We start from the raw sequence: 20137 nt of genomic DNA on the forward strand, positions 1-20137 counted from the left end.
CTGAACTGAATGCTAAAGTCCATTTCCACCGAGCAGTAGAGGTGAATGGTTAGAAGAAAAAAAAAGTATTTTAAAAGTAATGCTATTGTTGTGATACCAACCACTTACTGTAGGTAGTATACCTAAGGGGCGGAGCTAGACTGCTCTATGCTGATTGGTTGGCAGGGAATCAACGGCAATCAAAGCAAAGAGCAATATCTGAGACAATAGAGTGGAATCCGATGCACAATTGGCTGACGGCCAGTCCGGGGTCCTGATGCTCACATAAAGGCCAGATGGGATAGGATGCAGCTCACCTGCGACCCCAGTGAGGATAAACGCGAGAGAAGATGGATGGATGATTAATGGGTGGATGAATGGATGGATGGTTGGATGGATGGATGATGGATAGATGGATGGATGGATGGATGGTTGATTAATTGATGAACGGATGGATGGATGGATAGATGATGAATGGATGAACGGATAGATGGATAGACGGATGGATGGATGAATGATGAATGAGTGGGTGGGTGGATGAATGGATGGATGGTTGGATGGATGGATGATGGATGGATGGATGGTTGATTAATTGATGAACGGATGGATGGGTGGATGGATGGATGATGGATGATGGATGGGTGGATGGATAGATGATGAATGGATGAACGGATAGATGGATAGACGGATGGATGGATGAATGATGAATGAGTGGGTGGATGGATGGATGAGCCAGCTCATTGCGGGACAATAAATTTCACATCTATTCCCATGAACAAAACCTCATCATGGCTGAATCTTTGTATCAGTGATTTGTGTACTAGTAAGGGAGTCCTTGCTTTACAATTGAATTCCGTATCTACGGTGGTGGCGATATTATCCAAATTGGTTACTTAAGTTGTAATGTGCCATTGTCTACCACTAACTCGGTAGTGAAGTCATTATAACAATAAACGCCTTAGCCAAACATATAAAACAAGCACATCAAAAACACTAAGTACGGTGGTAACGGAGCTTGTCTTCTTGTGCTGCGTGAACGAACCGTCGTAAACAAACAAACCCCGGTACAGACAAACAGATTCAATTGGCATCCCTGCATAGATCCTTCTACTATGATGTCACATGTGGCAAAAAGCCTAAGTGATCCCCAATGGCACCACTCGTAAACACACCCTACAATGTCATTTGACCAAGACAGAATGATCGAGAAAACCGGGTAAATGACTCGAATGACTTTTTAGCCTTCTCCTCTGCTGGTTCGAATGCGTAATTGTCAGTCGAAAAGAAGATAATATGTGAGGAAAATTGCTTTGAGGCAAGACGGAATGGTAGCCGGAGTTTACATTAAAACTGGTAAATCGAAAAATGATACTTATTAAGTGGTGGTGCATCGGATGACAAAAGTCACAGTTCGGATCGACTTTCAGATCAGAAAAAAAAGAAAAAGAAAAATATATAGTACTTTGTCTCCATTTATTTTGTAAAAAGCTTTTTCCCATTAAATAATAATAATAATTTTTAAAAAACTATTCAAAATCTAAGATAGCTGTTTAAGATTTAGTGTCTTCATTTATTTTGTAAAACGCTTTTTTGCCCATTAAATTATAAAGAAAAAAATCAATTCAAAATGTTTAATTTAGCCGTTTAGGATTTAGGAACACAACTTTAAGTGCAATAGGCGGCAGGAACATTCTTATTTTATACATGGCCCATGTGTAAAATAACAAGGTATTAATGGCTTAAAGTTGTGTCCCTACAATCTAAATGGCTATGTTTGACATTTGGAGTTGGATGATTTTCTATTTTAATGGGCACAAGTTAAATGAAGGCACATTCCCTTCCTTTAAACATGGAGAGGAAATTACAGAGTAGCCGTAGTCCAGAATATTGAAAAAGAATTCAAGTAAATCAGGTATCAGCTGTCAAACTCATTTGCAACCACCAGCAAGCTTCTCGTCGGTAATGCTAACAGCTAGCTGCTAGCAACTTACGACGGAGATCACGTATCATACAATGACGGTTTCTTAGCGTCCTAAATGAGCGATTGTATATGAGTTCGGAATAGCGCTGCGTTGATGTTGGGCGCAACTTTAATGTCAATCAAAACTACAATAAAGAAATCCTTAAACGTCTAAAAGGGAAGTCAAGCTAGCCATCACGCCACAATGTGGGCCAACTTCAAAGTAAAAGTCGACAAAGGCTATTTGCTTTGTCGTCAATGTATTATTTGGTCAACTTTACTTTGAAGTTAGCCTTAGCGTAGGCGTTGTTACGTTGAGTATGTTTCAGCTACCTTGACATGTCTGAATGGTGTCGACTGTGAATGCGCGCTGTGCTTCCGCCCCCCCCACCCAACCAATCGAACCGTGGGGCCTGATCCGAACCGACCACGGATCAATGATGATTCGTTGCACTACTATTGAGGTAAATTTGGTCGGGCACCCAAAAACACAATGTCAGTGTTTTAGTTCAGCTCAGCGGCTGTCAGCCATTTTCTGCCATTTTGTGAGACAAAATCAAATCTGGCACTGGTCGTCGGGGATGGGCAGTTTTCAACCAAAAGGTTTCAGTTTCATTGCGCAACCGGCATGGGATATACCCATCAACGCAGTGACACAATCCGAACCCCAACATCCCCCCTCCAATGTGTCACTAATGCAATGTGCCAGTTGCGTTCATTCCAGTGATAGCTTAACCGCAGAGGTCGGCCTTATCTCCGAGGACTCTTCCATTACGTCCAGGCTAACTTTTTGCGCTTGTTGGTCGCCATGATTATTGGACTATTTCTCATTGAGCGCCCTGTTTGCTGCAGGGGAGACGGGGTCAAGCGGCGGGAAGCGCCTCCCTGTCGAACAACATTCACCTTTGTCACCTTCTCTATCGCGCTGGGATAAACGCACATCAAGTACAGTAAGGGGGAGATCAGAGCACCTCACAAACACAAGCGCAGACCCCCCCCCCCATTAAATCTTCCTGTTGTTTATCTCCTAATTGACCTTATCTCTGTTTATCTAATCTCTCGCTCCATCTTTCTGTCCCGCACAATCTCTCCGATTCTATCCGGGCAGTCGCATCGGCGTAATGGACAGGGGGCCTCCACAGGTAATTATTCAATCAGCCTCATAACCTTGTGGCGGTTTGGGCGGCCCACTAATGCACTCACCCAAATGGAGCCGGCCACTTTGACTGCTAATCCTTACGGAAGAGCGGAGTAGGATGAATGTCAGCGGTGTCGTCTGGGGAAAGGTATAATCTGCCGAGCGGCCGTGTTATTCCGTGAAGGAAATATTTGGGAAAGGGAGACTTCATGAAGCGGTCGGAGGTAGAATACGGCTTTTGCCAACAGCTGCCGGGATCGACCTGCACCAAGTGTGACCGCAGGTGTTTTCAATGTGTTGCTGCTACATATTCATAAGTGCGATGTGCACGCGTGCGTGCGTGCGTGCGTGCGTGCGTGACCCTATAGAGTCGCGCTCTCTTGGCACAGTGGCGGCCAGCGAAAGAGGCGAGGGCACTGCGGCGAGCTTCCGCAGGCGTGCATTTCGCTGGCTGCTCGCTTTGGCTCGGGCTCTTGTTTATTTTCTGCAGGGACGTTTTAATTAGGGCCTCCAGCTGTCAGAGGTTCGTTAGCGCGCCCCTCCTCTCCCCGGGCCGGCCCACCCCGCGGGGAGTCGGCGGCATCAGGCAAATGAACACATTTGAGTCAAACGGCACGCAGGCTGACAAAAGCCCGTCGCCGCCACGCCACCGGCTCCCCGAGGTGGAGACATGGTTGTTTTATGCCTCATCTCCTCAACCCCCGGGGCCCCCGAACAGAGCCTGGCCAAGACTGACAATGTGCTCACTGCCATCAGGCAAAAGGTGAAGAGCAAGACAGTGAGGAAGGACAATCAATTGTTTCTTCTTTTATGTGAACTGCAGATTACGATTGTGTATTATTTACTAGGAATGGCCGACGGACTGCATTTCTTTGATTGAATATGGGGGGGGGGGGGGTGTCAAGTGTTATGTTCATTATGTTTTGATGGGGTGGGAGAATCTCTCTGGGATTTTCTGAGGTGAAAACTGCATGGATGAAGATGAACAACCAATAGCTCACCGAATGTTCTTTAGACAGCAAACGAGTTGAGTTTGAAGAAACGGAGCCGTTGCCGGTCGCAGATCAACGATCAGGTCCGCGCAATCGAAAGAATTCTTAATGTTCGGTTTATCGTCGGGGTCGGTGTCACGCCTGGTTGCAGTCATTTGGATCAATAAAATAAATTGTGGAATCTAAGCAGCTCTATTTGTTATATATTTTCTTTTAAATGTATGCTTCCGACTTCTTACTCTTGCCAGGTTTTAGTCTGGGGTCATAATTTTTCATCTCCTATCTCCATTCATATTTATTTTTCATTAGCCTTGCTTGCCTTGCTTCGGGGCACAATTGAGTTGTGCCCCGAAGCAAAGGCCACACAAACTCCACGTCTACGGATCAGGACAGTTTTCTCCAAGTACTCCACATGCAATGTGATTGGCTATTTGTCTGTATGTGGCCTGCGATTGGCTGGCAGGTAATCCATGGTTTCTTTTTTTCTACCTTTCTTTCTTTCTTTCAACCTTTCTTTCTTTCAACCTTTCTTTCTTTCAACCTTTCTTTCTTTCTTTCTTTCAACCTTTCTTTCTTTCTTTCAACATTTTTTTTCGTTCAACACTTCATTCAACATTAATTTCTTTCTTTCAACCTTTCTTTCTTTCAAACTTTCAACCTTTCTTTCAACATTTCTTTCAACATTTCTTTCAACATTTCTTTCAACATTTCTTTCAACATTTCTTTCTTTCTTTCAGCCTTTCAAAATTTTTCTTTCGTTCAACATTTCTTTCAACATTTCTTTCTTTCTTTCAACCTTTCTTTCTCTCTTTCAACATTTCTTTCTGTCAACCTTGCTTTCTTTCAAACTTTCAACTATTCTTTCATTTCAACCTTTCTTTCTTTATTTCTTTCTTTCTTTCTTTCAACATTTCTTTCAAAAAATTTATTTCGTTCAACATTTCTCTCTTTCAACATGTCTTTCTTTCTTTCAACATTTCTTTCAATATTTTTCTTTCGTTCAACATTTCTTTCTTTCAACATTTCTTTCTTTCTTTCTTTCTTTCTTTCTTTCTTTCTTTCTTTCATTTCTACCTTTCTTTTAACCTGAAAATGGGATTGGGCAAGCGCTATAAAGGCTGGACTTCCTTACTGGACAACAGGGTTATGTTGCAAGAGACCAAGTCCCTCAAAAGGGAAAATCTGTCACGGTCTCATGAAACCAGTTTTTCAATCAGAAACTGTCGTTCACGTTTCGTCATTACCAAAAGCATGACACTAAGGTTTGAAAAAGGCCAGCTCGAGTCCAGACCAAATTCCAGTTGAAAATGTGTGGGAGTGGCCTCTGATGCATTTGTTGCATTTTGGCAAGGAAGCTTTGTCAACTGTTGCTGTGCCGAGTTGATAGCTTTCTTTTTCTTTAATTACTGCAAACCTGTTGCTTTCAACGGCCTCTATACACCAATCCGGCATCGGAAGTGGGTCAATGACCAGATGTCGGTATACGCCGTCTGATTCGGGCGGTCTTGACTTTTGATCCCTCGGATTGGCTGTTAGGTTAGCGAATCAATGCACGGGACAAGAGCAGGAAGTGACGAATGTGGATAAACAGTTAAGTGATGGAAAGTCTTTACAATTTGGCTCATTTTGCACATTGCACCTTTGATTTAAAACGTACAATGTTTGCCATGCATGTTTTATCCTGCCAACTGGATTTTGAAAATGTTTTCACGAGACTTTTATTCTCAGCATTTTGCAGTGCGCACAAGCCTGCTATAGCGCTTTTCCTAAACTGAAGGTAAAACCAAAATGCACATATTAAAAAAAGCTATACGTAAGATATTCTGGAGGATAATATTTTAGGCAAACAGTCAATGTCCAATATCAGGGAAGATGCAGCGAAAACACGCTTGGAAAATCACATGAACAGAATATTTGATGTTGCTGGTTTTGCAGCTCTGCTTTCATGTTGTTGAGTAGTTATAATTGAGTGTCTGCAGCGTCGGGGGAGATGAAGTTTGGTATTCTGGTTGGAGGGCTAAAAACTACTTATCATGCATTACGGCCCTGCTTGGACCTCAGGATTTGGAAGTCAAAAGAGTTTCTAACGTTTTTTTTTTTTTTTCCCGCCTGCTGATCAATCGACAGCTGCTGGACATGACAGAAGCACCCCCTCACTTTAAAAACGCCCTAAAAGCGCGTCGCCATCTCTTGATATTCCATATTCGCACTTGCTTGACATTCTGCCTCCGTATGCTGCGGTTGACCTTGACGACTGGGGGGGGGGGGGGGGGGGGGTTCCCACAATCCAAGGTTCTCTCTAACTCTCAAGGGCCCCACCGCCACACTTCTCCGGCCCTTTGGCCGACACCCACTCCTCCTCCTCCTCGTACCGCCGGCCTCTTTGCTCCTCCCTTGCCTGGGTCATTAATTATCTAATGGAATCAATACAGCGTTAGATTGGACCGGAGTGACCCTGCCCACCCTCGGGTGACTTGACAGAGGTTCTGAAGCATAGGAATGATGCGCTCCTTCGAGTCGGAATGTCCCGAAAAGTGGTGGAAAACTGAATAAAGACATGGCCGATTAATAAATGATGGGCGAGGGGGGAGGGGGGTGTGGCAAATCAGAGAGAAATGATGGGGGAATGAAGATAGAGATAAAGAAAGGGGGTGCTGCTGATGTTCGCCGTTGGTGATCAATACAGTTCTCCTCCTTGTCTTTTATTACAAGGAGCTTTGGTGAGCCTCCCTTTCATGTCAACGCCTCCTCATGGAATCATCAGAAAGACTGCCTGCCCACTGCACACTGATTACCTGATATGGCGTAGATCTGTATCATACCGGTATCATCCAGTATTTTGCCCTTCTCATAAGGTAACCAAAACATTCGAGAGTCCTCTCAGAATGCTGCAATGCAGTCTGACAACTACAGTAATAAACATATTGTTATATTAATAATGCCTATATGAAAGTGTCAATCAAAATGCGGTATTATTATCTGTATAAAAGGCAATATGAAGACTTTTCCGCCCTGACAGCTACTGGATCAGGTCAGACTGACTTCTACGCAAGAAGCTTGCTGTTATTATGCCAGTTGTTATACTTCAGGGCTTTGTAGCCTAATGTCATCTCGTTCACGACAGGAGATTCTTCGGGGGAGGAAAAAAAAAAGCAGATTGTTTCTTTTTCGACTAAAACCAGACATGTGGGATTAAGCAGATTTGTCAGAGAATTAAAAAACAATTAAAAGTTATATTAATGAGTCCTGTGGTAGCTGAACTGCGTGTTAAAGAAGGCCGGCCCAATTAGAAAAGCACACATCAGTTTAATCTCTGCAGGGGGAAAGGGCTTAACATTCGATTTACGAGAAAGTCCACTGTAGAAAGTTCAATGTGGTAACAGGCAATTAGTGGCCACTTCATTAGGTACACTTGCACACGGCACAGTTAAATGAGATCCAATAAATGAGCCGTTTGAAAGACTTGGAAAATTGTGATGTCATTAATTCGACAATGTGATTATTTTTGTAAATGTATCTCCACCATAGCTGTCATTCTTTTTGTGTTAATTATGGGCAGATGTTACATGTTTGAATTCTTTCAGCTGCCTTTCGTCTCATTAATAAAATTTTACTTTTACAAAGTGCAATAGCCCATAATGTTTGTTTGCTTTTTAATCATCACCTGACTTTGCGCTGCATGTACTGTACATGTGATTTTTGCAATATTTTGTCATTTTTATTGCTTCTACTCGGCAACACAATTTAAAAATAAAGGATTTACCAAACCTAACCTGGTGTCCAACCACATTGCAGCACCCTGACGGGTGTCACTACTTTTTTGGGGTTATCTTGGCTGAATTGCATATTTCTAAGCCATTAGGGGTGTCAGGCGATTACTTTTTTTAAATCATAATTAATCGCATGCCTTCAATAGCTAACTCACAATTAATCGCAAATTAATTTTAAAAAAAGTACAATAAAATATTTTTTAAATTTTCATAAAAGTGTAAAGATTTTTTTTTAAATAGAAATATGGGTGCATATTTTTGCCATTGATACAGTAATGTCAAAATAATTCATACATTTGAGGTAAAATAAAAAAAGATGTACTGTACTGTAAAAAAACGAGTGCTTATATTGATTTGTGTTGGTCATTTTTCTGCCACTAGATGGCGTAATTGCATTTGTAAGACGCGGCAGCTCAGTGCATTTTTCTTTTCATGTCAATCTTTACCATGAAGTAACTTGTGAAATTCTGCATATTTTTAAAATTATAAAATACAACTTGAACCCAGTCTCCACACATATAAATTATTATTAAATTTATTACTGCTAAATAAATTTTGACGTGGATGTCTCTGTTGTGTATATATATATATATATATATATATATATATATATATATATATATATATATATATATATATATAATTTCAAAGATACCTCTCTACAGTGAATGAGGATTGGATACCTCTCGATATATTTTAAAGTGCAGCATATGGCAAAGCGAGTCCTGCTGACTGCGGAAGTGCAGAGTGGACTGGCCTGCTCTCTATAAGGCTGAAGAAGCTAAATCCACTCCCGTAGGCAGGGACCACATCAGCTCTGACCTCCAAATAACCACAGGCCATTGCACAGCGCACAGGGTCACAATCTTATACACACACGCATGCGCTAACATGGAGGTATCAATTAGCAAGGTGCAAAAGTCAGCGTTCGGAAAATCTGTGTCGGTATCTGGAGGATGCCGGATATCCGCCGGCTTCATGACGTTCCCACACACTTCCATGCACTCACTTGCTAAACTTGTGTGACTTTACCACATCATATATAGACACAGCAAGAGAGGAAACAGACAGATGAAAATTAGAAATGCACCTCCTCATGTGACACCGCGCAGCGTGTGTGTGCGCGCATGGGCCCGGTGGATCCCTCCAGGCCGGCGTGTGAATGACAGCGGGGGTTATGTAAGGAGCCGCCGCGGGGCCCGAGTGGACAGTCCGAGCGGAGATCAGGTCAGCCGAGTGTGACACTAAACACATCTCCCTGACACCGCGCTGACACTCTCTGTCACTGACGCACACACACACTGTCTGTCAACGCTCTTCAAGAACACACGCGCGCACACAAGCAGGAAGTGTGTGAGCGGCTGTCTGTCAATACGGCCGACACTGAGCACCTTAGAGTGTGTGCGCGTGTGTGTGTGTGTGTGTGTGTGGAGAAGAGACGAACGCAAGCAAGAAGAAGAGGTGTGCATCTTTTTTTTTTTTCTTGGGTCACATGCATCTTAAATAGATTTGCAATGCATCCGCACAAGGCAAATAGCATTTAAAGGTCATATAGTTTTGGAACTTAAACAATTGATGGGGAAAATGTTGAAGAGGATTTTTGTTGTTGTTGTTAAAACAGTCATTATGACTTGACGGTATTACACGATAAATACAATGTGAAAAAAAAAAAATCTTGTGCCCGTAAATCAGGGGTGTTCCAACTTTTTGCTTTTAGGGCCGCATACAGGTAAATCAAAAACTGCAAGGGCCATATTGACATTGTCTGACTTTATTAAAGACGGTAAAACTAACCAATCAAGTGTATTACAGCTAGTTTAGCCTTTTTGGAAAGTTATTTTTTAACACCTGTTAAAGGCGATAAAGGCAAAAAGTTTGGGGTGGCCCACAGCCCTGTATCCCACTAGAATAGATCCGCCACTGCCATGCGCAGATGTCCACATTCAGAACCAAAACAAGAGTCATCGCTAATAAGATGACATTAGTATTAACTTAAAGATTTTAATATGAACATTATCTTTCAAATTGACGTAGGAGGAACATACGGTGAAAATACTTTTTACTTTTACCCGTCAAGTATATTTCAGAGCCTGTACTTTTGTACTTTTACTTGAGTAATTATTTGAGTGAGTACTTTTACTTTTACCAAAGTTGTTTTTGACACAAGTAATTGTACTTTTACTCAAGTAGAGAATGGCAGTACTTTTCCAATCTCTGATGTCAGGGGCCGCTATGAAACGGACCGCCTGGGGGCCATTTGCGGCCAATTGCTTCACAGGAAATAACCTATGGTTTCAAACAACCAATCAGAGACAGAGGACGACTTATGAGGTGTCAGTCATTCATCTAACTTCAAACTAATAATTTGGTGTAAGACTAACATTCCACGATGAACAAGTTACTTTTCTGGCGTAACGGGCCAGCGCAAAGTTGTGGAGGTGTGAAAATGATTGTCACCTCTGCCTGGTTGTTTTTCTTCGGGGGCGGTGGTTTTATTGTATATCAGTTTAGAGGGGCGAAAGACAGCTGATTTTTTTTGAACACATCATATTACTTAACTCATTTGCTCCCAAAAACGTATAGATGCGTTCTATTTAAATGTTTTAAGTGTCCAAAAGACGTACTTATACGTTTTTGTGTGTTTTTTTTAAAAGAAGAAGACTTTGATGCGGCCTCTGAACTGCAGAGAACGGATGAATCAATGGTAGTAATTACAAAATCGCAACAGCAGGTGGCAGCAGAGCATAAGAGATCAGCAAGGGCCATGTTGCAACAAAGCTCGTTTCCCCACTGTTTTAAACAGATTTGAGAATAATGATGAAACGTAGCTATATTTTAATACTAATTGCTGCAAAACCGAAACAGATAAAAAATTATTATTTTTTCCCTGATGAAAGAAGAGACTCTAATCTTTCTTTTGGTAGGTTCCATGTTTTTATAGCAAGAGAACACAATATTCTGTGGGCCTTGCAAAATCTGTCAAAATCCAGTAAAACAGCCGGGAGCAAAGGGGGTTGCTTCAGTGAAAATAGCTGGGAGTGAATGAGCTAATCCCCTTCACAAAGTAAAACTTCAGTCAGTTTGTTGTTAAAAATATTACTTATAAAAATGAAAATTCTGGGAAACTTTGTATATGTAACTATGATGTACATTTACGGGTTTCACAATCAAAACCCGTAACTACGATATGTTCCACATTGAATTTTTTTTATTACTATTTGGCTTTTTCTTTGTGACAGAAGAGTCCAGGTGACGGTAATGCAAAAAAGTAGCCAATACAAGCGGGAATTGATTATGGAGAAACTGCAAGAATCCAAGACAGACTAGATGGAAGCGATCAGGCGTGTCGCTCCCGGAAACGTAAACACGGACACGCACAACATTGTGGAGCGATCACATCGTTAAAGACGCCGTTTTTACAAAATTACAGATAATCTATCATGCGTCCAAGGAACTTGTTTCCACACTTGAATATATCTCAGATACCGATTACACGTTTAGGTGCTGCTCTTTTGGTTAGCAACATAGTTCAATATTAAGGAAATACGATATTGACCTTAAAACTGATTTTAATCAACCTCTACAAAAAAAACATCTTTCAAAATGACAACAAACTGCAATTTGTCAACCGAGACTGGATTAAGGCGTATTTCTGGGGTTCCCCTGAAAGTCTAATAAAATAGAAACTACTCTTATTTCTCGCATTGCTTATTTACATGAATCCGCGCAGCGTGGTGATTAGCTATGCTCAAAAGAGGTTTTCGCTATAATGGTGGTAAAGAGGATGCAAAGCTCACAGCGTGATCATCAAAAAAGAAAAACACACACACAGAGGTGCTGATGCGGGCAAAATGAGACTTCTCCCGATGCCGCCTTTAAGACGCGTTCAAATTTCTTTCCGCTCGTCAGCGCAGGGTCGCTCGCCTTTTGGCGGCGAGCACGACGCCTTAGATGGAATCCAAGGAAGAAGCCGGGGCCCTAATGAAAAAGGCCTAAAGGTGGGTCGCGGGCGAGGCATACGTATAAATATATATACTTGCACATGTCAGGACTGAAGCGGATGGAGAGGCTCAGAGGCTCAGCGGGCCCATGCACGAAATGTGATGACGCGGGTCTGTTTCTAGTCAGGGGCGCAATCCCATTTTTATTGGCGCTCCCGGCGCCGAGTGACTGCAACGTGAAAGTGAAGAGAGAAATATTCCTCTCCTTTTTGGAGATGAGAATTGCAACTGAGAACTTTTTCCTGTATTCTCTTCATAGAGCAGGCTGGGATTTTGCGCATTTACCCGCGGCAGCTGCCATTCAAGCAGGTGTGTTTGCCACACCAACGACTCAACTCAGACCTCCTCCAAGGCTTGACAATTCACGTTGGAATTTTGTCAAGAAGAAATTTTCTTGAGTGGAATGTGTAATCCTGCTAAGAAACCTTCTTAGCACTTCCGGGGGGGTGAAACTTAGCGATCCTTAAGTGTGACATAAACGCAAAACAATCTTTTCCCACCTCTATGACAGCAAAGAGCTCAACACCGTGGGAGCGGCCAAGTGACAACAAAGTAGTGGTTTGACGCCGTTCACTTTGTGTGTTTGTCACAGTCATTGTGCCAAGTCGGACCACCTGCTGCAGACTGCCTGAAGGCTCAGCCGCAAAACTGTGACCAATTCCGCCTCTGCAGGTGGACACGGACACGCTGCCTGGCATGTTATACATACAGCGCACACACACACGCGCACACACGCGCACACACGCAGTGGAAGCGGCGAGCCGTTATTATCAAGGACAACCTTCACAAATAACTTGATCAGAAAAGCAAATATTAAGGAGGCGAATGAAGTGGAATGTGAGTGGGAGGAACCACTTCAAGGGCATTTGGACTTATTTTTTTTTGTATCAGATCAAAAAAGTCGCACAACAAAAGTTTGAGAGGATGTGAGAGCCAATAGAAAGTGTGTGTACAAGCAAGCATGCACGTGCGCGTGTGTGGGTGTGTTCCAATTTGCATTATCTACTCACCTGACGGGCATTTCCAGCTTTGGATGCGCGGCTTGTGATGTGATCCACTTTGTCTCTCTCTCCTCCTCTTCTGCGCTGCCCCAGCTCTGCCCTGTCCTGGGTGCCCCCCTCCACCCCACCCCGCCACCTCGATCCTAAACACAGCAAACAAACACTCTGTTTGTGTGTGTGTGTCAAGCGATGTGCGCGTGTGTGTGTGTGTGTGTGTGTGGAGTCGAATGGGCTCGGGACCGGGGCAGCGTCTGTCCTCTCCACCCCCCTCCACCCCCACCCCCACCCCCCTTCCTGCCCTGCGCCTCCCTCTTTCACTTTCACAGAAGCAAAGCCGGACACATCGTGGACTCCAAGTGTGTGCGTGTGTGCGTGTGTGTGCGCGCGCGCGTGTATGAGCTAGCTGATGTACCTCTCCTCGCCTCTTAGACTCACTTCACTAACACTCTGCTCCGCTGCCTCCAGGAGATGGACTCGGATTAGGACACGGCCGGTGTGAGAATCTCTTCTCTCTCTCTCTCTCTCCCTCCCTCTCTCCTCCTCCTCCTCTCCTCTCGTCTGTCTCTCTATCAAGCCGGCGCGCTAGCCTCCTTCCCTCTCTCCTCGCTGAAGCTCCTTTCTTTCCATTTCCTCCAGGGAAAGCTGTGCACACACCAGTTGTCTCTGCCTTCAGCTGCTCCCTCTCCCTCTCTCCCCGTCTCAGTCACTAGTACATATAAAAGGCATGCTTGTTCAGCCCCTCGCCTCAGTCTCTTCCTGGCGCTCTCTCGCTCTCCGCCTGCCTCGCGCTTTTCGTTTATCCCCACCTCCCTCGCCCCCCTCCCTCGCCCCCCCGCACCCCAACCAACCGAGCAACCAAGCAAGCCAGCTACCTCGCTCGCTCCCTCCCGCCCTCTACACTTTTTTTCTTTCTCACTGTCAAAGTTGCCTTTCAAATGCTGATGAGCAGCCGGAGCGAAAGAATGAGGGAGAGGAAGGGCGACGGAGGAGTGGACCCACTCAAACAAGTGGGGAGATTCGCCCCCCCCCCCCCCCCCCCTTCCATCCCCCCAAAGAACGAGACACGTCCCGTCCGGTCCCGTGCGGGTACTAGAGGCCACAACATTAGGGACACCTGCAGGAGACTTAATTGACACTATCAAGAAGGTATTCAATTGTTTTCATGTTAAATGCAGTGATTAGTCAGTGGATAGTGTCTCGCAGTTTTGAAGTACGGGGTTTGAATCCGGGATTTCTCCCACACTCCTTCGTACACTCTTAGGAACAGTTGGGTCAAAAATAACCCAATTGTGGGCCACAAATGGACAGACACAATTCAATTTGACCCAACTTTGAGTCATTTTGTATCAAACAACCGAGAAAATTGGGTCAGATTGGGTGATTTTCGATAAAACAATGCAAAAACTTGGGTCTACTTGTTTCTACTACTTGTTTTATACAAAATGAAAAAATATATATTTTGGTGCAAAACAACCCCAGAAAGTTGGTTCAAATTAACCCAAGTAGAGATTTGACCCAACTTTTTGGGTTAGTTTGATCATCCACCCACCAAAATTTTTTTATTTTGTATAAAACAACCCAGAAAGTTAGGTCAGATCCGCTACTTGGATCAATTTGAACCAACTTTCTGGGTTGTTTTGCAGCAAAAGAAAATGTCATGATTTGGGTTGGGAGTTGGATATAATTTTTTTACTTTTCTGTCATGTTTTGGGTTTTGTTTGAGTTTGTTACCTTCGTTTCAGTCGTGATCTGTGTTTTGTTATGTTGTCCTTGGCTGTGTCCGAATGTCCACCCTTGTCCCCCTAACCCCTCACATTCACTACATAGCCCTCCACTATATAGTGGCTTAATATGTAGTGGCCTCATTCTGTTTCAGACAGCCAGCTCACTACTTTCTCCTCTTCGCATATCACGCGGCCACCGGTAACTCTTACGACGCGCCGGCGCATAAATCACCGACTATTTATCGTGAATGAAAATGTTTTAAAACTGTACTTTATTTCCTTTGTTGTACATATTTTCAACTAAAACGAAAACGCATCGGATTTGATTCCCGTGCGCTTGCGCCATGTTTTTTTCATACTCGCAACCCATTGTGGTCTGTATCAACCCGGTTGAGTGAACATCGATGTTCACTACTTTTCAGAGTGCATTGTGGGTAATTTTGAGTGCCCTACATTTTCGTTCTCTGGACATTCGGACGCCACTACAAAATGGCGCGACCCCTAAGTAGGGCACTTTATAGGGAGTAGGGCGTACATTCGGACACAGCCTTTGTGTGCCTCCCTATTCTCGTCAAGCGTCGTCACGTCCACCTGTGTTTGTTTGCCTGCCCTTCCTCATGTGTCAATCAATCAGTACCCTCTGCCACTTGTCTTGCCCAAGTGTGTCTCGTTGTGTCAATTAGTGCGTGTGTATGTATATGCTGTGAAGACGGAAGCGTTTTGAAATCTTTCCACTCTGGAGCCCGGTTTCAAAAGTGATCGGTTTCAAGCTCCGAAACTGCACCGTCATGTGGACGAACCGTCTAAACGTTAAGAAACTTGTGAGGATACATTGAAACGGGCTTTCGTGTGGACGGGGCCTTAGTCTCTTGTCTCCCCTTTGTCTGCGTCAATCAATTGTTGTTTTCGCTCGGTCATGCTGCCGTTTTTTTTTGCCTTGTTGAACACCCCCCCCCCCCTACACACACACAAAAACAGCAGCAACATGATAAAAAAGATGCATCTTACTGTTGAGCTATTTATCCGTATTTATGCTCTAAAGTGTGAATCTGATGTATGAATGGTTGTTTGTCTATATGCGCCATTTGATTGGCTGGCGACCAGTCCAGGGTTTATCCCACATCCTCGCCCAAAGCCATCTGGGAGAGACTCCAATTCACATGCAAACCAAATGAGGACGAGTGGTACACCAAACGGACGGATGGATGGATTTTTACAATCACAGTTTGCTAAAGTGCAACGCAGCATACTCGGAGCTGTTTTTTTTAAATTTTGACCCTCTCGTGTAGCGATATCACATTTAAACAGCTGCCAGTATGACGGAGTGCAGTTCTGCACCACGACACGCAAAATCACAAACTTATTGCTGCATTTGTTTAATTGAGGTTCGACTTTTAATGTTTTTTTGCAGAAGAAGAACAGTGACGAAGGGCAAGCAACTATATCCGGAAATTACAATTAGTACAATAAATACAAGAAGAAGGTTAAACAAGGCAGAATCAGTAAAGCACACAATAAAAGAAAAAGTCCTAATTAATAATAATAATAGAAGAAAAATTAACCCATTTGCTATCAACAGAAAATTACATCACATCTCACCTGTTTTTTGGGTTTGGTCATGTGACTTCAGTCGACGGTCCAATGTGCTCCGCCTCTTACCTAACGTCAGCTACAACTTTGAAACTGATGGAAAAATAAACGTTCCTCATCTCAAGTAACGCTACACAGAACATCAAAACACTGAATGAAGCAGAGTAAGTACAACAGTAAAACACTTGAAAGTAATAAAGCTGGCTAAATGTTAAATGCCTTTAAAATTAAAATAAGATGAATAGGATAGTAATTGTAGAAGTTATACATTTTTTAAAATCCAACGTAGAATGTTATACGTGATGAGAACAGGACATTTCATTAGGTACGCTTGGAAGAAATGTTCTCGATAATATAAAGACGAGCAATACTTCTCGAACCTTCGCACCCACGCATACAAGCCGGTGCGCAGACTGCAGCAGTTTTGAGGCATTTGAATAAAGCGATAAAATCATAACGTTTGACATATTATGCAGGGAAATAGCATAAGCGAGGGCGACATCATTTTACATCGTGGCACATATAGTTTCCATCAGTATAGCAACATAAGAAAAAAAAATAAAGATGGGCTGTTGTTAACGTGTGAAAGATGAAGCGCGAGACGTCAACCTTAATGACTCTGAACCTTCATGAGGACGATTCGTCTTTAGCGTTATCTTGACACTTAAAGAAATGTTTGGCTACTCTCATGATATGATGAATGGAAACTCTCAAAATAATAATAATAATAATAATAATAATAATAATATTCAAGTGATTTAAGGACTTTACAAACATAGGCAAACTGTGCGATATCAGCAAACTTTCCCCCCCACGTCACCTCCTAAAATATATATATTTATTATTGCAAGCGCTGCAAATTAGGCGCAGTTTGAACATTAACACGGTGTTCTTAAAGATGAAACGTGTTGTGCCTAAAAGTTAAACGTTAAATGGACTGAGATGATAGCTTTAAACGGGCAGAATTCTTAAATACAAGCTTTATTCAAATATGTTTGCTTCTATTTCACGTTTTAGATGTTGTAAATTCTATTTGTATTTGAGGGAGTCTTTCACGTACCACTAGGGGGCGCCCACACAAGCCACAAAATGGTACACATGGTAAGCTTTTATGTGCTTTTTATGTGACGCCGCTATAAAAGCATATGGAAAAGGGGGAAATGTGATGAGAAGTCAAGAACCAGAATTTAGACTTGTTGCGTCATCGTGTGTCAACAATATGGCTTAAGCAATATGAATTCAATAACTGAGGAACAAAATGTCCCCCGCAAATTCCGCTTAGTGTGAATGTGAAGAGACTCACCTCCCAGTCACAGTCAACCCCTCCTCTGGACAGTTGTCCTCGCATCCTGCACACATTGCACAATTTAAGAATTGATTTTTGTTTTAAGAGGCGGTGCTTAACAACACACTTCTGTTGTGTCAAATGTTTCACTTTCAAATGTGACTAAAATATGACCTGTCCAGGCTTATGAAGGTATTATGATCATTTTCTCATGGGAAGATCAGGGTTGAAATACAAACAAAATGGGAGGCTGTATTGTGGCTAGTATCTCTGGCTCACAGCTCGAGGATTCTGGGTTCGAATCTCAACTCTAATTTTCCAATGTAGAGATAGCGTGGCGTACCGTATTTTCACGACTATAAGGCGCGCGTAAAAGTCTTAAATTTGGTCAAAAATCAACGGCGCGCCTAATAGTGAGGTGCATGAATTTCCCAAATCTGCAAATGTTGTTGTGCGACTTCAATAACTGTCTGTGTGGGATCATTTCTGCCGACATATTGCTTATATACAGGAAATCGGGCCCTGGTTGAAGACTGGCAGGCATGAGAACCCGAAAGACTCAACTGAAAGGTGACGTGAGTCTTTCGGTTTCTCATACCTGCCAGTCTTCAACCAGGGCCAAGTATCCTGTCTTGGTTGCTCACCGTTTTCATTTTATGGAACTGCTAGAGCGAGTTACGCCACAATTTGTGAATGGATCTTGCACTAATGGATCTTTCGCAAAAGCCGGAAGCATTTCTGAGGAGCTGCGCAATAACGAGAGTGACTCTCACAATGCTACGATGACGAGAGGGAACCTGGCGTGTTTGATGGAAAACTAGCCCAGCTGTTCGTTTCAGATACAGAGGGATGAGGACTTTGACAGATTTGTGGATGAGGATTGATCAAAAGTAACATGAGTGCATTGTTAAATAATTCAATAAAGTACAACTGAACTCAGTTTTGCTCTGCTGCCTTTTTAAAAACATACGCTAGCATTCATGCTAGCGTATGTTTTAGCGTGTGAGCATGCTTAGCTTTTTAAGCTAATGTATGTTTAACCGTGCCTGCCTTATGTGTGTGTTAAATACAGAAATAGCATCCGTAACTGAGACTGCGCCTTTTAATACTTATGGTCGTGAAAATACGGTAAGCTGACACCGAAATCGGGATCCGTCTGCATTTGGGGCTCTGTCTACCAATATAGAACCTTCGCCGTTAACGTGAGTGCGAATTGGTTGCGTGTCGAAATGTGCCCTGCGACTGACAGGCGACCAGTCGAGGGAAAGCGTACCCGCCCTCTCCCTGAAAGTCAGCCGAATAAGCTTCAGCTCACCGCCGACCCGAATGAATCCGCTTTATAATCAGTTGTGAAACGGAAACAAATTGGGAGTGGCTTGTTTTTCGACCTTTCCGATTCCAGCGGAGCTGGTGATTAAAATGGCGGCAAATCAAGTCTCAAGTCCTCGAACCTTCCGCATGAGGTCTCACGATATGAGCAACTAAAAATGGATGCGTATTGACGGCAGACTGTGAGCGTAAACAGCCCGTATACGTTTGAAGGCGTGCACGCGTGTGTGTGTACGTGAGCAAATAATCACACTCAGACTCACTCAAGTATACTCTCTATACCAAAATACACCCCCCCCCTTCTCGCACCCCGCCCGCCTTCCACCTCTCCTCTGTTCGTTCCCCTTGCCCTCAAACGCTACTCAGAATATTGATACATCACCCCCACCTCGTCTTCCTTTCCTCCCTCTCTCCCTCTCTCCCTCCATCACTCACTTTCTCCGCTGAATACTGATAGGCTGTCTCGTCCGTGGTCTGAGTTTCAAATCTCTGCCTCCCGTCTCTGCGGCTGGAAAAAGCGCCGGCATAAAGGAGCAAATAGCACACAAGTCAGAGCACAGAGGTAGACATAAATTCACTTAAGTACCATTTCAGATTATGTCAAGCCAAAAAAAAAAAAGGGGGGGGGTAACATTGTGGGAAGATGAGGGGAGAAGAGGAAGGCAAGGGGGGGGGGGGGGGGTCATGAGAAGAAAAGTACTGCTTTGATTGGCCCGGAGCGGAAACTGGCCTGAGTGGTCCGGCTGCACGGTGGCGAGCGGGCGGGCCCGGCGACAAAAGGGAAAAGACGTGTGAAAAGTTCAGGCAAATGAAGACGCATTCAGGGGGTTTTGTACGACAACCTCCCGCCCGACTCATTGTGGGACATGTCAGCCGCGGCCCGGCGCGGACGGGAGGCAGTGAGGGGGTGGGGGGTGGGGGTAGGGGGGGGAGGGGGTTGGGTGTTGAATGATGTCGTCAATGAGCCCCAGTGAGCTCCCCCTAAACGCGCATGCACGTACACACACGGCAACAAAACAGACAGACAACATGTTGCTTTTCTCACACAAGGTGCAAAAGCCTTTCAGGAGTTGTGTGTTTTAAAATGTGCGTGTGTGTGTGTGTGTGTGTGTGTGTGTGTGTGTGTGTGCAGGCTCGTTCTGTCTGCATAAGAAGTACATAGACATTCAGCGAGACAGAGAGAGAGAGAGAGTGTGTGTGTGTGTGTGTGTGTGTGCATGTTTGTCCTCCAAGACTTCCCCATTTGTCCTTGAAGCAGACTTGCAGGGAATATGTGTCTTTCTAATAGAGGGAGAGAAAGTGTGTGTTTGCGTTTGCGTGTGCGTGCGTGCGTGCGTGTGTGTTCAGGGGGGTCACTAACTTGAGCAA

The 20137-nt window shown here is 43.8% G+C and overlaps 1 protein-coding gene across 3 annotated transcripts in view; it reads right to left on the reverse strand.

Moving 5' to 3' along the window:
• The window catches only part of npas1 (neuronal PAS domain protein 1), a 61342-nt gene extending 47781 nt beyond the window's left edge, over window positions 1-13561 (reverse strand). For 2 of the 3 annotated variants that reach the window (XM_086081177.1, XM_086081175.1), the window contains exons 1-2: window positions 13277-13561; window positions 12851-12984 (exon numbers count right to left, since the gene is read on the reverse strand). The gene's annotated coding sequence lies outside the window, so the exon portion shown is untranslated. Of the gene's footprint in view, window positions 1-12850; window positions 12985-13253 lie in introns of all 3 variants that reach the window. The other variant, XM_086081176.1, reaches the window with a different exon arrangement.
• Window positions 13562-20137: the final 6576 nt, after the last annotated feature.

This window comes from Leptonotus elevatus, chromosome 7 (assembly GCF_054856555.1).
Source record: "Leptonotus elevatus isolate MCC_2025b chromosome 7, RoL_Lele_1.0, whole genome shotgun sequence".
Lineage (NCBI taxonomy): Eukaryota > Metazoa > Chordata > Actinopteri > Syngnathiformes > Syngnathidae > Leptonotus > Leptonotus elevatus.